This window comes from Hyperolius riggenbachi, chromosome 5 (genome assembly GCF_040937935.1).
Source record: "Hyperolius riggenbachi isolate aHypRig1 chromosome 5, aHypRig1.pri, whole genome shotgun sequence".
Classification (NCBI taxonomy): domain Eukaryota; kingdom Metazoa; phylum Chordata; class Amphibia; order Anura; family Hyperoliidae; genus Hyperolius; species Hyperolius riggenbachi.
Window position 1 is genome coordinate 436,408,843 of NC_090650.1, and position 14,279 is coordinate 436,423,121.

Below are 14,279 nucleotides of genomic sequence, written 5' to 3' on the forward strand. Positions count from 1 at the left end.
TCGCCCTCAGACCCCCCCCCTCCCCCCCCCCCAATCACCTTCCCAGTGCATTGTATTTGATTGTGCTGTAATTGCATTTGATTGTGCTGACATTCAATTTCATTGTGCTGACATTCAATTTGATTGTGCTGTAATTGTATTTGATTGTCCCGTGATTGTCCCGTGATTGTCCCGTGATTGGCCTGTGATTGGCTTTGATTGGCCTGTGATTGGCTTTGATTGGCCTGTGATTGGCTTTGATTGTCCCGTGATCGGCTTTGTCCCGTGATCGGCCTGTGATTGGCCTGTGATTGGCTTTGATTGTCCCGTGATTGGCTTTGATTGTGCCGTGATTGGTTTGATTGGCCTGTGATTGGCTTTGATTGTCCCGTGATTGCCTTTGATTGTCCCGTGAATTGAGTGCCCTGTGATTGGCCTGCGATTGCCTTTGATTGTCCTGTGATTGTTTCTGATTGCCTCTGATTCCCCACTCACCACCACCCCCCTGTCACTATCCTAGTGATCTAAAAACAGTGATCAGTGAAAACTGTCACTTTTTTAGTATCACTAGTGTTAGCAGTTAGGCCAGTTAGCTAGGCCCCTTTGTAAGTGTCAGTTAGTGCTCAGCCCACTGCACCACAGTCACTAATTAGCGTCATCACTGTCGCTAATCAACATTGGTACTATATAGTATCTGTAAGTGATCATTACTGATCGCAGTCAGATCTATTAGGGTCACTAGGATCCACAAAAAAAACGCAGTGTTTGCCCGATCAGGCCTGATCGTTCGCCTGCACTTGCGTTCAGCCCGCCCCACCGCAGTGACAGAATTTTTTTTCTGATCACTGCAAAAAACACTGTACAATAGCTGTGGCACTGTAAACCTCAGTTTTGATTTATTTTTTTATCAAAACTCAGTGACCACAGCTTTCTACCTCTCAAATACTCCCTTTTGCTAGGTAGGTGCTCTTTTTTTCTGGGTAGTCTCAGAGGAATACCCCCTAAATTTAGCAGCCCACCATGGCAAGAAAGGGGTATTCCGATGATGAGGTTCTCAGGTACATGGCCCAGTCGGATGAGGACGATTGGGACGCCTCATTTGATGAATCTTCCGGGTCAGAGTTTGAACCTGAATTGAGCAGTGGCTCACTGACCGATAGTGATGATGAGGTTGAGGTCCCGGCTAAAGCCAGGCGTACCACACCCCATGTTGTTGGACCGCAGGTGGCGCAGGATCAGCCTCAAGGGCAGCAGAGTGGTGTTCGTGCTGGTCTGAGATTTCATGGTGGGGCAGGCACCAGCAGCACAACATCTCCTGGACCTAGAACCAGTACTTCCGTAGACCCTGGTGAAGTGGCGAGCACCAGCATGGAAGTTGAAACTGGTTCGGTGGCACGTGCAGTAAGATCCCAGTCGCAGCCACCAAGAAGACGGGCCCGTACTACCCCTAATTTACCAGAGGTGCTGGCAAACCCAAATTGGCAATCCCCTGATTCCGCCGCACCCGTACTTCCCCCTTTCACCGCCCAGTCTGGAGTCCAGGTGGAGACAGATAATCTAGGATCGGCCCTAGACTTTTTCTATCTGTTCTTCACCCAGGATCTCTTGGACTTAATTGTGGCAGAGACCAACCGTAAGGCCACACAATATATAACCGCCAATCCGGAAAAGTTCCTTGCCCAGCCTTTTCGGTGGAAACCAGTCCAAGTTTCCGAAATGAAAATTTTTTTGGGCCTTCTCCTTCACACGGGACTAGTAAAGCAGAATGTGTTGCGGTCTTATTGGTCTACGGACCCAGCACATCATGTTCCCCTGTACTCTGCTGCCATGTCCAGGACACGATTTGAGAACATCCTGCGCTTCCTGCACTTCAATGACAACGAAACCTGTCATCGAAGTGACCACCCTGATTTTGACCGGCTCCACAAAATTCGACCCCTCATAGACCACCTGTCATCCAGATTTGCAGATGCTTATACCCCTGACCAGGACATCTGCGTAGACGAGTCCCTCATACGCTTTACCGGGCGCCTTCGCATCAAACAGTACATCCCAAACAAGCGCGCCCGGTATGGGGTGAAACTGTATAAGCTCTGTGAAAGGGCCCCAGGCTATACATCTTATTTTAGGGTCTATGAGGGAAAAGACTCCAAATTGGAGCCGGTCGGATGCCCTGACTACCTGGGGAGCAGTGGAAAGGTTGTGTGGGACTTGGTGTCACCCTTGTTCCAGAAGGGGTACCATCTTTTTGTGGACAATTATTACACAAGTGTGGCCCTCTTTCAGCACTTAAAAATAGAAAAAATCCGATGCTGTGGCACCGTGCGGCCTAGTCGCCGGGGCTTCCCCCAACGGCTCATTACCACCAGACTTAAGCGGGGGCAGAGGGCCGCCTTGTGTGCTGACGACCTGCTCGCGGTGAAATGGAAGGACAAGAGGGAGGTTTACTTCCTGTCCACCATTCACGCAGACACGACAGTTGAAATTCAACGGCGAACTGAGGTCATTGAAAAACCCCTTGTCGCCCACGAGTATAATACTAACATGGGAGGGGTGGACTTCAATGACCAGAGGTTAGCGCCCTATTTAGTTTCCCGAAAAACAAGACGCTGGTATAAAAAAGTGTCTTTTTACCTCATTCAATTGGCAATTTACAACAGCTTTGTTCTCTACAGTAAGGCTGGGAGAACTGGATCGTTTATTCAATTTAATAAACAGATCATGATGGAACTCCTGTATCCAGGAGGTGCCGTGGCCCAACCCCAAGATGCAACTAGCCGGCTGCATGGAAGGCATTACGCCTATCCAATTCCGACTACCCCAGGTCAACGAATCCGAAGAAAACGCTGTCGTGTCTGCAGCAGGGCTGGAATAAGGCGTGACACCACCGTTTATTGTCCCACCTGTCCTGACCAGCCTGGCCTATGCCTAGGGGAGTGTTTTGAGAGGTACCACGAGCAGGTACACTATTAGAGAGTAGGGAACTCCACACACAGCGGTAGGCACACAAGGGTCTCTCAGTGCTATTTCACACTGCTGCGATGCGTTGGGGCAAAATGCCTAGCAAAAGTCACACTTTGCGGTCCCCCCCTACGCCGGAAGTGCTTGACTTAACGCTAGTGCATGCCTACGTTACTGCGTGGCTTCTGTGGCAATATCGATCGGCCCGGAAGTCATGTTAGTCTATGGCGACGCAGTCCATTACTAGGCCGAATGCTACTCTTGTGGTATTGTCTGAAGGTCTGTTTTGGACGATACGGTGCGGCGGGCTCGACCCACCGGATATGTCAATATGCAGTGTGAAACCAAACATCGGGTTTCCAGGGACCCTAATACACAGGGCTGCCAGAAACCTCTCCTTTCACTTGGGACAAATTGCGTAATGTATTTCGCCACAACTCTGTGCGATTTGCACTTCGCACATTGTTCCATGGGGGAGGAGAGGTTTGTCCTCGGGAGGTAAGTTAAAAAAAAACAAAAAAAAACAAAAAACAGGTAAGCAAAGAAGTTAATGTTTGGTTTGCAATGTTAAGTTTTTAAGTAAAAAAGTTCAAAGGTTATTAATGTTAATGAAGTAATTGCTTTGCTGCTTGCTTGTTTTTTGGGTTTTTTTGTATTTTTTTTTCTCTTTTTCCATCCAATAACCTTCCAGGTGGACCGAGCGAACGACTAACCAGCTGCAGTACTGATGGTGCATCCTGACAGAACATTGCGCGTCTGTCAGCTTACACACAAGTCGGTGCATGCAGCGCTGCAGGACGAGATTTCTCCTCCGCAGTCAAAAAGATACGTTTGCCGAGGCATATGGGCCGAGGAGTGGTGTTGGGGATTCATATGCTTTGGCAAACACTTTGTATCAAAAAAGAACTCTGGCAATGATTTGTTCATCCACATCGGTCGGTGTGAATGGATAAATCAGGTTTGCCAGGGCATACGAGCTGGTGGGTTTGGATTTTTGGGGCGGCAGCTCCTATGTCCTGGCAGACGCCTTCCCCTCCTTTTTGTATTGTTTTGTCTTTTTTTCTTCTCTCTTTTTTTCTATCCAGACTGACCAATCAGCTGCAGCACTGATGGTGCATCCTGACAGAACATTGCGCGTCTGTCAGCTTACACACAAGTCGGTGCATGCAGCGCTGCAGGACGAGATTTCTCCTCCGCAGTCAAAAAGATACGTTTGCCGAGGCATATGGGCCGAGGAGTGGTGTTGGGGATTCATATGCTTTGGCAAACACTTTGTATCAAAAAAGAACTCTGGCAATGATTTGTTCATCCACATCGGTCGGTGTGAATGGATAAATCAGGTTTGCCAGGGCATACGAGCTGGTGGGTTTGGATTTTTGGGGCGGCAGCTCCTATGTCCTGGCAGACGCCTTCCCCTCCTTTTTGTATTGTTTTGTCTTTTTTTCTTCTCTCTTTTTTTCTATCCAGACTGACCAATCAGCTGCAGCACTGATGGTGCATCCTGACAGAACATTGCGCGTCTGTCAGCTTACACACAAGTCGGTGCATGCAGCGCTGCAGGACGAGATTTCTCCTCCGCAGTCAAAAAGATACGTTTGCCGAGGCATATGGGCCGAGGAGTGGTGTTGGGGATTCATATGCTTTGGCAAACACTTTGTATCAAAAAAGAACTCTGGCAATGATTTGTTCATCCACATCGATCGGTGTGAATGGATAAATCAGGTTTGCCAGGGCATACGAGCTGGTGGGTTTGGATTTTTGGGGCGGCAGCTCCTATGTCCTGGCAGACGCCTTCCTCCTCTCTTTTTTTTTTTTTTTTTCAAATTTTTTGGCAGATATTTTTTCATCCACATTGATTGATTGTTTGACGTTCATTTTTCCTTTCAGCCCACAGTGCATTACCCTTATGCCCAATATAAGGAGTATAGCAGAAACTCCTAATACTGGCCATACATGTAATGATTGCAGAGACCCTAAAATGCCAGGACAGACCCCACGAATGATGCCATTTTGGAAAGAGGACACCCCAAAGTATTCCGTGAGGTGCATGGTGAGTTCATAGAATGTTTTATTTTTTGTCACAAGTTAGCAGAAATTGTGTTTTTTTGTTTTTTTTCACAAAATGTCATTTTCCGCTAACTTGTGACAAAAAATAAAATTTTCTATGAACTCACCATGGCCCTCATGGAATACCTTAGCGTGTATTCTTTCCAAAATGGGGTCATTTGTGGGGTTTGTTAACTGTCCTGGCAAGTGGGCGGGGTGCTAAATTTTGAGCACCCCTGTAAAGCCTAAAGGTACTCATTGGACTCTGGGCCCCTTAGCGCAGTTAGGGTGCAAAAAAGTGCCACACATGTGGTATTGCCGAACTCGGGAGAAGTAGTATAATGTGGTTTGGGGTGTATTTTTACACATACCCATGCTGGGTGGGAGAAATACCTCTGTAAATGACAATCTTTTGATTTTTTTACACACAATTGTCCATTTACAGAGTTATTTCTCCCACCCAGCATGGGTATGTGTAAAAATACACCCCAAAACACATTGTACTACTTCTCCCGAGTACGGCGATACCACATGTGTGGCACTTTTTTGCACCCTAACTGCGCTAAAGGGCCCAAAGTCCAATGAGTATCTTTAGGATTTCACAGGTCATTTTGCGGAATTTGATTTCCAGACTACTCCTTACGGTTTAGGGCCCCTAAAATGCCAGGGCAGTATAGGAACCCCACAAATGACCCCATTTTAGAAAGAAGACACCCCAAGGTATTCCGTTAGGAGTATGGTAAGTTCACAGAAGATTTTATTTTTTGTCAAAAGTTAGCGGAAAATTGATTTTTATTGTTTTTTTCACAAAGTGTCATTTTCCACTAACTTGTGACAAAAAATAAAATCTTCTATGAACTCACCATACTCCTAACGGAATACCTTGGGGTGTCTTCTTTCTAAAATGGGGTCATTTGTGGGGTTCCTATACTGCCCTGGCATTTTAGGGGCCCTAAACCGTGAGGAGTAGTCTGGAAATCAAATTCCGCAAAATGACCTGTGAAATCCTAAAGGTACTCATTGGACTTTGGGCCCTTTAGCGCAGTTAGGGTGCAAAAAAGTGCCACACATGTGGTATTGCCGAACTCGGGAGAAGTAGTATAATGTGTTTTGGGGTGTATTTTTACACATACCCATGCTGGGTGGGAGAAATACCTCTGTAAATGACAATCTTTTGATTTTTTTACACACAATTGTCCATTTACAGAGTTATTTCTCCCACCCAGCATGGGTATGTGTAAAAATACACCCCAAAACACATTGTACTACTTCTCCCGAGTACGGCGATACCACATGTGTGGCACTTTTTTGCACCCTAACTGCGCTAAAGGGCCCAAAGTCCAATGAGTATCTTTAGGATTTCACAGGTCATTTTGCGGAATTTGATTTCCAGACTACTCCTTACGGTTTAGGGCCCCTAAAATGCCAGGGCAGTATAGGAACCCCACAAATGACCCCATTTTAGAAAGAAGACACCCCAAGGTATTCCGTTAGGAGTATGGTAAGTTCACAGAAGATTTTATTTTTTGTCAAAAGTTAGCGGAAAATTGATTTTTATTGTTTTTTTCACAAAGTGTCATTTTCCACTAACTTGTGACAAAAAATAAAATCTTCTATGAACTCACCATACTCCTAACGGAATACCTTGGGGTGTCTTCTTTCTAAAATGGGGTCATTTGTGGGGTTCCTATACTGCCCTGGCATTTTAGGGGCCCTAAACCGTGAGGAGTAGTCTGGAAATCAAATTCCGCAAAATGACCTGTGAAATCCTAAAGGTACTCATTGGACTTTGGGCCCTTTAGCGCAGTTAGGGTGCAAAAAAGTGCCACACATGTGGTATTGCCGAACTCGGGAGAAGTAGTATAATGTGTTTTGGGGTGTATTTTTACACATACCCATGCTGGGTGGGAGAAATACCTCTGTAAATGACAATCTTTTGATTTTTTTACACACAATTGTCCATTTACAGAGTTATTTCTCCCACCCAGCATGGGTATGTGTAAAAATACACCCCAAAACACATTGTACTACTTCTCCCGAGTACGGCGATACCACATGTGTGGCACTTTTTTGCACCCTAACTGCGCTAAAGGGCCCAAAGTCCAATGAGTATCTTTAGGATTTCACAGGTCATTTTGCGGAATTTGATTTCCAGACTACTCCTTACGGTTTAGGGCCCCTAAAATGCCAGGGCAGTATAGGAACCCCACAAATGACCCCATTTTAGAAAGAAGACACCCCAAGGTATTCCGTTAGGAGTATGGTAAGTTCATAGAAGATTTTATTTTTTGTCAAAAGTTAGCGGAAAATTGATTTTTATTGTTTTTTTCCACAAAGTGTCATTTTCCACTAACTTGTGCCAAAAAATAAAATCTTCTATGAACTCACCATACTCCTAACGGAATACCTTGGGGTGTCTTCTTTCTAAAATGGGGTCATTTGTGGGGTTCCTATACTGCCCTGGCATTTTAGGGGCCCTAAACCGTGAGGAGTAGTCTGGAAATCAAATTCCGCAAAATGACCTGTGAAATCCTAAAGGTACTCATTGGACTTTGGGCCCTTTAGCGCAGTTAGGGTGCAAAAAAGTGCCACACATGTGGTATTGCCGTACTCGGGAGAAGTAGTATAATGTGTTTTGGGTTGTATTTTTACACATACCCATGCTGGGTGGGAGAAATACCTCTGTAAATGACAATCTTTAGATTTTTTTACACACAATTGTCCATTTACAGAGTTATTTCTCCCACCCAGCATGGGTATGTGTAAAAATACACCCCAAAACACATTGTACTACTTCTCCCGAGTACGGCGATACCACATGTGTGGCACTTTTTTGCACCCTAACTGCGCTAAAGGGCCCAAAGTCCAATGAGTATCTTTAGGATTTCACAGGTCATTTTGCGGAATTTGATTTCCAGACTACTCCTTACGGTTTAGGGCCCCTAAAATGCCAGGGCAGTATAGGAACCCCACAAATGACCCCATTTTAGAAAGAAGACACCCCAAGGTATTCCGTTAGGAGTATGGTAAGTTCACAGAAGATTTTATTTTTTGTCAAAAGTTAGCGGAAAATTGATTTTTATTGTTTTTTTCACAAAGTGTCATTTTCCACTAACTTGTGACAAAAAATAAAATCTTCTATGAACTCACCATACTCCTAACGGAATACCTTGGGGTGTCTTCTTTCTAAAATGGGGTCATTTGTGGGGTTCCTATACTGCCCTGGCATTTTAGGGGCCCTAAACCGTGAGGAGTAGTCTGGAAATCAAATTCCGCAAAATGACCTGTGAAATCCTAAAGGTACTCATTGGACTTTGGGCCCTTTAGCGCAGTTAGGGTGCAAAAAAGTGCCACACATGTGGTATTGCCGAACTCGGGAGAAGTAGTATAATGTGTTTTGGGGTGTATTTTTACACATACCCATGCTGGGTGGGAGAAATACCTCTGTAAATGACAATCTTTTGATTTTTTTACACACAATTGTCCATTTACAGAGTTATTTCTCCCACCCAGCATGGGTATGTGTAAAAATACACCCCAAAACACATTGTACTACTTCTCCCGAGTACGGCGATACCACATGTGTGGCACTTTTTTGCACCCTAACTGCGCTAAAGGGCCCAAAGTCCAATGAGTATCTTTAGGATTTCACAGGTCATTTTGCGGAATTTGATTTCCAGACTACTCCTTACGGTTTAGGGCCCCTAAAATGCCAGGGCAGTATAGGAACCCCACAAATGACCCCATTTTAGAAAGAAGACACCCCAAGGTATTCCGTTAGGAGTATGGTAAGTTCACAGAAGATTTTATTTTTTGTCAAAAGTTAGCGGAAAATTGATTTTTATTGTTTTTTTCACAAAGTGTCATTTTCCACTAACTTGTGACAAAAAATAAAATCTTCTATGAACTCACCATACTCCTAACGGAATACCTTGGGGTGTCTTCTTTCTAAAATGGGGTCATTTGTGGGGTTCCTATACTGCCCTGGCATTTTAGGGGCCCTAAACCGTGAGGAGTAGTCTGGAAATCAAATTCCGCAAAATGACCTGTGAAATCCTAAAGGTACTCATTGGACTTTGGGCCCTTTAGCGCAGTTAGGGTGCAAAAAAGTGCCACACATGTGGTATTGCCGAACTCGGGAGAAGTAGTATAATGTGTTTTGGGGTGTATTTTTACACATACCCATGCTGGGTGGGAGAAATACCTCTGTAAATGACAATCTTTTGATTTTTTTACACACAATTGTCCATTTACAGAGTTATTTCTCCCACCCAGCATGGGTATGTGTAAAAATACACCCCAAAACACATTGTACTACTTCTCCCGAGTACGGCGATACCACATGTGTGGCACTTTTTTGCACCCTAACTGCGCTAAAGGGCCCAAAGTCCAATGAGTATCTTTAGGATTTCACAGGTCATTTTGCGGAATTTGATTTCCAGACTACTCCTTACGGTTTAGGGCCCCTAAAATGCCAGGGCAGTATAGGAACCCCACAAATGACCCCATTTTAGAAAGAAGACACCCCAAGGTATTCCGTTAGGAGTATGGTAAGTTCATAGAAGATTTTATTTTTTGTCAAAAGTTAGCGGAAAATTGATTTTTATTGTTTTTTTCCACAAAGTGTCATTTTCCACTAACTTGTGCCAAAAAATAAAATCTTCTATGAACTCACCATACTCCTAACGGAATACCTTGGGGTGTCTTCTTTCTAAAATGGGGTCATTTGTGGGGTTCCTATACTGCCCTGGCATTTTAGGGGCCCTAAACCGTGAGGAGTAGTCTGGAAATCAAATTCCGCAAAATGACCTGTGAAATCCTAAAGGTACTCATTGGACTTTGGGCCCTTTAGCGCAGTTAGGGTGCAAAAAAGTGCCACACATGTGGTATTGCCGTACTCGGGAGAAGTAGTATAATGTGTTTTGGGTTGTATTTTTACACATACCCATGCTGGGTGGGAGAAATACCTCTGTAAATGACAATCTTTAGATTTTTTTACACACAATTGTCCATTTACAGAGTTATTTCTCCCACCCAGCATGGGTATGTGTAAAAATACACCCCAAAACACATTGTACTACTTCTCCCGAGTACGGCGATACCACATGTGTGGCACTTTTTTGCACCCTAACTGCGCTAAAGGGCCCAAAGTCCAATGAGTATCTTTAGGATTTCACAGGTCATTTTGCGGAATTTGATTTCCAGACTACTCCTCACGGTTTAGGGCCCCTAAAATGCCAGGGCAGTATAGGAACCCCACAAATGACCCCATTTTAGAAAGAAGACACCCCAAGGTATTCCGTTAGGAGTATGGTAAGTTCATAGAAGATTTTATTTTTTGGCACAAGTTAGTGGAAAATGACACTTTGTGAAAAAAACAATAAAAATCAATTTTCCGCTAACTTTTGACAAAAAATAAAATCTTCTATGAACTCACCATACTCCTAACGGAATACCTTGGGGTGTCTTCTTTCTAAAATGGGGTCATTTGTGGGGTTCCTATACTGCCCTGGCATTTTAGGGGCCCTAAACCGTGAGGAGTAGTCTGGAAATCAAATTCCGCAAAATGACCTGTGAAATCCTAAAGGTACTCATTGGACTTTGGGCCCTTTAGCGCAGTTAGGGTGCAAAAAAGTGCCACACATGTGGTATCGCCGTACTCGGGAGAAGTAGTATAATGTGTTTTGGGGTGTATTTTTACACATACCCATGCTGGGTGGGAGAAATAACTCTGTAAATGGACAATTGTGTGTAAAAAAAGTGAAAACATTGTCATTTACAGAGCTATTTCTCCCACCCAGCATGGGTATGTGTAAAAATACACCCCAAAACACATTGTACTACTTCTCCCGAGTACGGCGATACCACATGTGTGGCACTTTTTTGCAGCCTAACTGCGCTAAGGGGTCCAAAGTCCAATGAGCACCTTTAGGCTTTACAGGGGTGCTTACAATTTAGCACCCCCCAAAATGTCAGGACAGTAAACACACCCCACAAATGACCCCATTTTGGAAAGTAGACACTTCAAGGTATTCAGAGAGGAGCATAGTGAGTCCGTGGCAGATTTCATTTTTTTTTGTCGCAAGTTAGCAGAAATGGAAACTTTTTTTTTTTTTTTTTTTTGTCACAAAGTGTCATTTTCCGCTTACTTGTGACAAAAAATAATATCTTCTATGAACTCACTATGCCTCTCAGTGAATACTTTGGGATGTCTTCTTTCCAAAATGGGGTCATTTGGGGGGTATTTATACTATCCTGGAATTCTAGCCCCTCATGAAACATGACAGGGGGTCAGAAAAGTCATAGATGCTTGAAAATGGGAAAATTCACTTTTTGCACCATAGTTTGTAAACGCTATAACTTTTACCCAAACCAATAAATATACACTGAATGTTTTTTTTTTTATCAAAAACATGTCTGTCCACATTTTTCGCGCTGCATGTATACAGAAATTTTACTTTATTTGAAAAATGTCAGCACAGAAAGTTAAAAAAATCATTTTTTTGCCAAAATTCATGTCTTTTTTGCTGAATATAATAAAAAGTAAAAATCGCAGGAGCAATCAAATCGCACCAAAAGAAAGCTTTATTAGTGACAAGAAAAGGAGCCAAAATTCATTTAGGTGGTAGGTTGTATGAGCGAGCAATAAACCGTGAAAGCTGCAGTGGTCTGAATGGAAAAAAAGTGGCCGGTCCTTAAGGGGCGAAAAGACTGTGGTCCCGAAGTGGTTAAAGTGAACCCAGGGTGAGAGTGATATGGTGGCTGCCATATTTATTTCCTTTTAAACAATACTAGTTGCCTGGCAGCCCTGCTGATCTATTTGGCTGTAGTAGTGAACTGAATTACACCTGAAACAAGCCATGCAGCTAATCTTGTCAGTTCTGACAATATTGTCAGAAACCCCTGACCTGCTGCATGCTTGTTCAGGGTCTATGGTTGAAAGAATAAGAGGCAGAGGACCAGCACGGCAGCCAGGCAACTGGTATTGCTTAAAGGGAGATAAATATGGCAGCCTCAATATTATTCTCACCTCGGGTTCCCTTTAAAAGTGCAACGCAAAGACAGAGGGCCCAAGTTTTGGTGACCCTTTTCCCAGAAAATTCACATAATTGTGCAGGTTTTCTCAAGAAAATACACGTAATGTGAGCAGATTTTAACAAAAAACACGTCCAATGACCCCAATATGCACAATCGTTATCAGATATGGCTCCAATATGCACAATCGGTAGCAGATATGACCCCAATATGCACAATCGGTAGCAGATATGACCCCAATATGCACAATCGGTAGCAGATATGACCCCAATATGCACAATCGGTAGCAGATATGACCCCAATATGCACAATCGGTAGCAGATATGACCCCAATATGCACAATCGGTAGCAGATATGACCCCAATATGCACAATCGGTAGCAGATATGGCCCCAATATGCACAATCGGTAGCAGATATGACCCCAATATGCACAATCCGTAGCAGATATGGCCCCAATATGCACAATCGGTAGCAGATATGGCCCCAATATGCACAATCGGTAGCAGATATGGCCCCAATATGCACAATCGGTAGCAGATATGGCCCCAACATGCACAATCGGTAGCAGATATGGCCCCAACATGCACAATCGGTAGCAGATATGGCCCCAACATGCACAATCGGTAGCAGATATGGCCCCAACATGCACAATCGGTAGCAGATATGGCCCCAACATGCACAATCGGTAGCAGATATGGCCCCAACATGCACAATCGGTAGCAGATATGGTCCCAACATGCACAATCGGTAGCAGATATGGTCCCAACATGCACAATCGGTAGCAGATATGGTCCCAATATGCACAATCGGTAGCAGATATGGTCCCAATATGCACAATCGGTAGCAGATATGGTCCCAATATGCACAATCGGTGGCAGATATGGTCCCAATATGCACAATCGGTGGCAGATATGGTCCCAATATGCACAATCGGTGGCAGATATGGTCCCAATATGCACAATCGGTGGCAGATATGGTCCCAATATGCACAATCGTTATCAGATATGGCCCCAATATGCACAATCGGTAGCAGATATGACCCCAATATGCACAATCGGTAGCAGATATGACCCCAATATGCACAATCGGTAGCAGATATGACCCCAATATGCACAATCGGTAGCAGATATGACCCCAATATGCACAATCGGTAGCAGATATGACCCCAATATGCACAATCGGTAGCAGATATGACCCCAATATGCACAATCGGTAGCAGATATGACCCCAATATGCACAATCGGTAGCAGATATGACCCCAATATGCACAATCGGTAGCAGATATGGCCCCAATATGCACAATCGGTAGCAGATATGACCCCAATATGCACAATCCGTAGCAGATATGGCCCCAATATGCACAATCGGTAGCAGATATGGCCCCAATATGCACAATCGGTAGCAGATATGGCCCCAATATGCACAATCGGTAGCAGATATGGCCCCAACATGCACAATCGGTAGCAGATATGGCCCCAACATGCACAATCGGTAGCAGATATGGCCCCAACATGCACAATCGGTAGCAGATATGGCCCCAACATGCACAATCGGTAGCAGATATGGCCCCAACATGCACAATCGGTAGCAGATATGGCCCCAACATGCACAATCGGTAGCAGATATGGTCCCAACATGCACAATCGGTAGCAGATATGGTCCCAACATGCACAATCGGTAGCAGATATGGTCCCAATATGCACAATCGGTAGCAGATATGGTCCCAAGATGCACAATCGGTGGCAGATATGGTCCCAATATGCACAATCGGTGGCAGATATGGTCCCAATATGCACAATCGGTGGCAGATATGGTCCCAATATGCACAATCGGTGGCAGATATGGTCCCAATATGCACAATCGGTGGCAGATATGGTCCCAATATGCACAATCGTTATCAGATATGGCCCCAATATGCACAATCGGTAGCAGATATGACCCCAATATGCACAATCGGTAGCAGATATGACCCCAATATGCACAATCGGTAGCAGATATGACCCCAATATGCACAATCGGTAGCAGATATGACCCCAATATGCACAATCGGTAGCAGATATGACCCCAATATGCACAATCTGTAGCAGATATGACCCCAATATGCACAATCGGTAGCAGATATGACTCCAATATGCACAATCCGTAGCAGATATGACCCCAATATGCACAATCGGTAGCAGATATGACCCCAATATGCACAATCGGTAGCAGAAATGACCCCAATATGCACAATCGGTAGCAGAAATGACCCCAATAT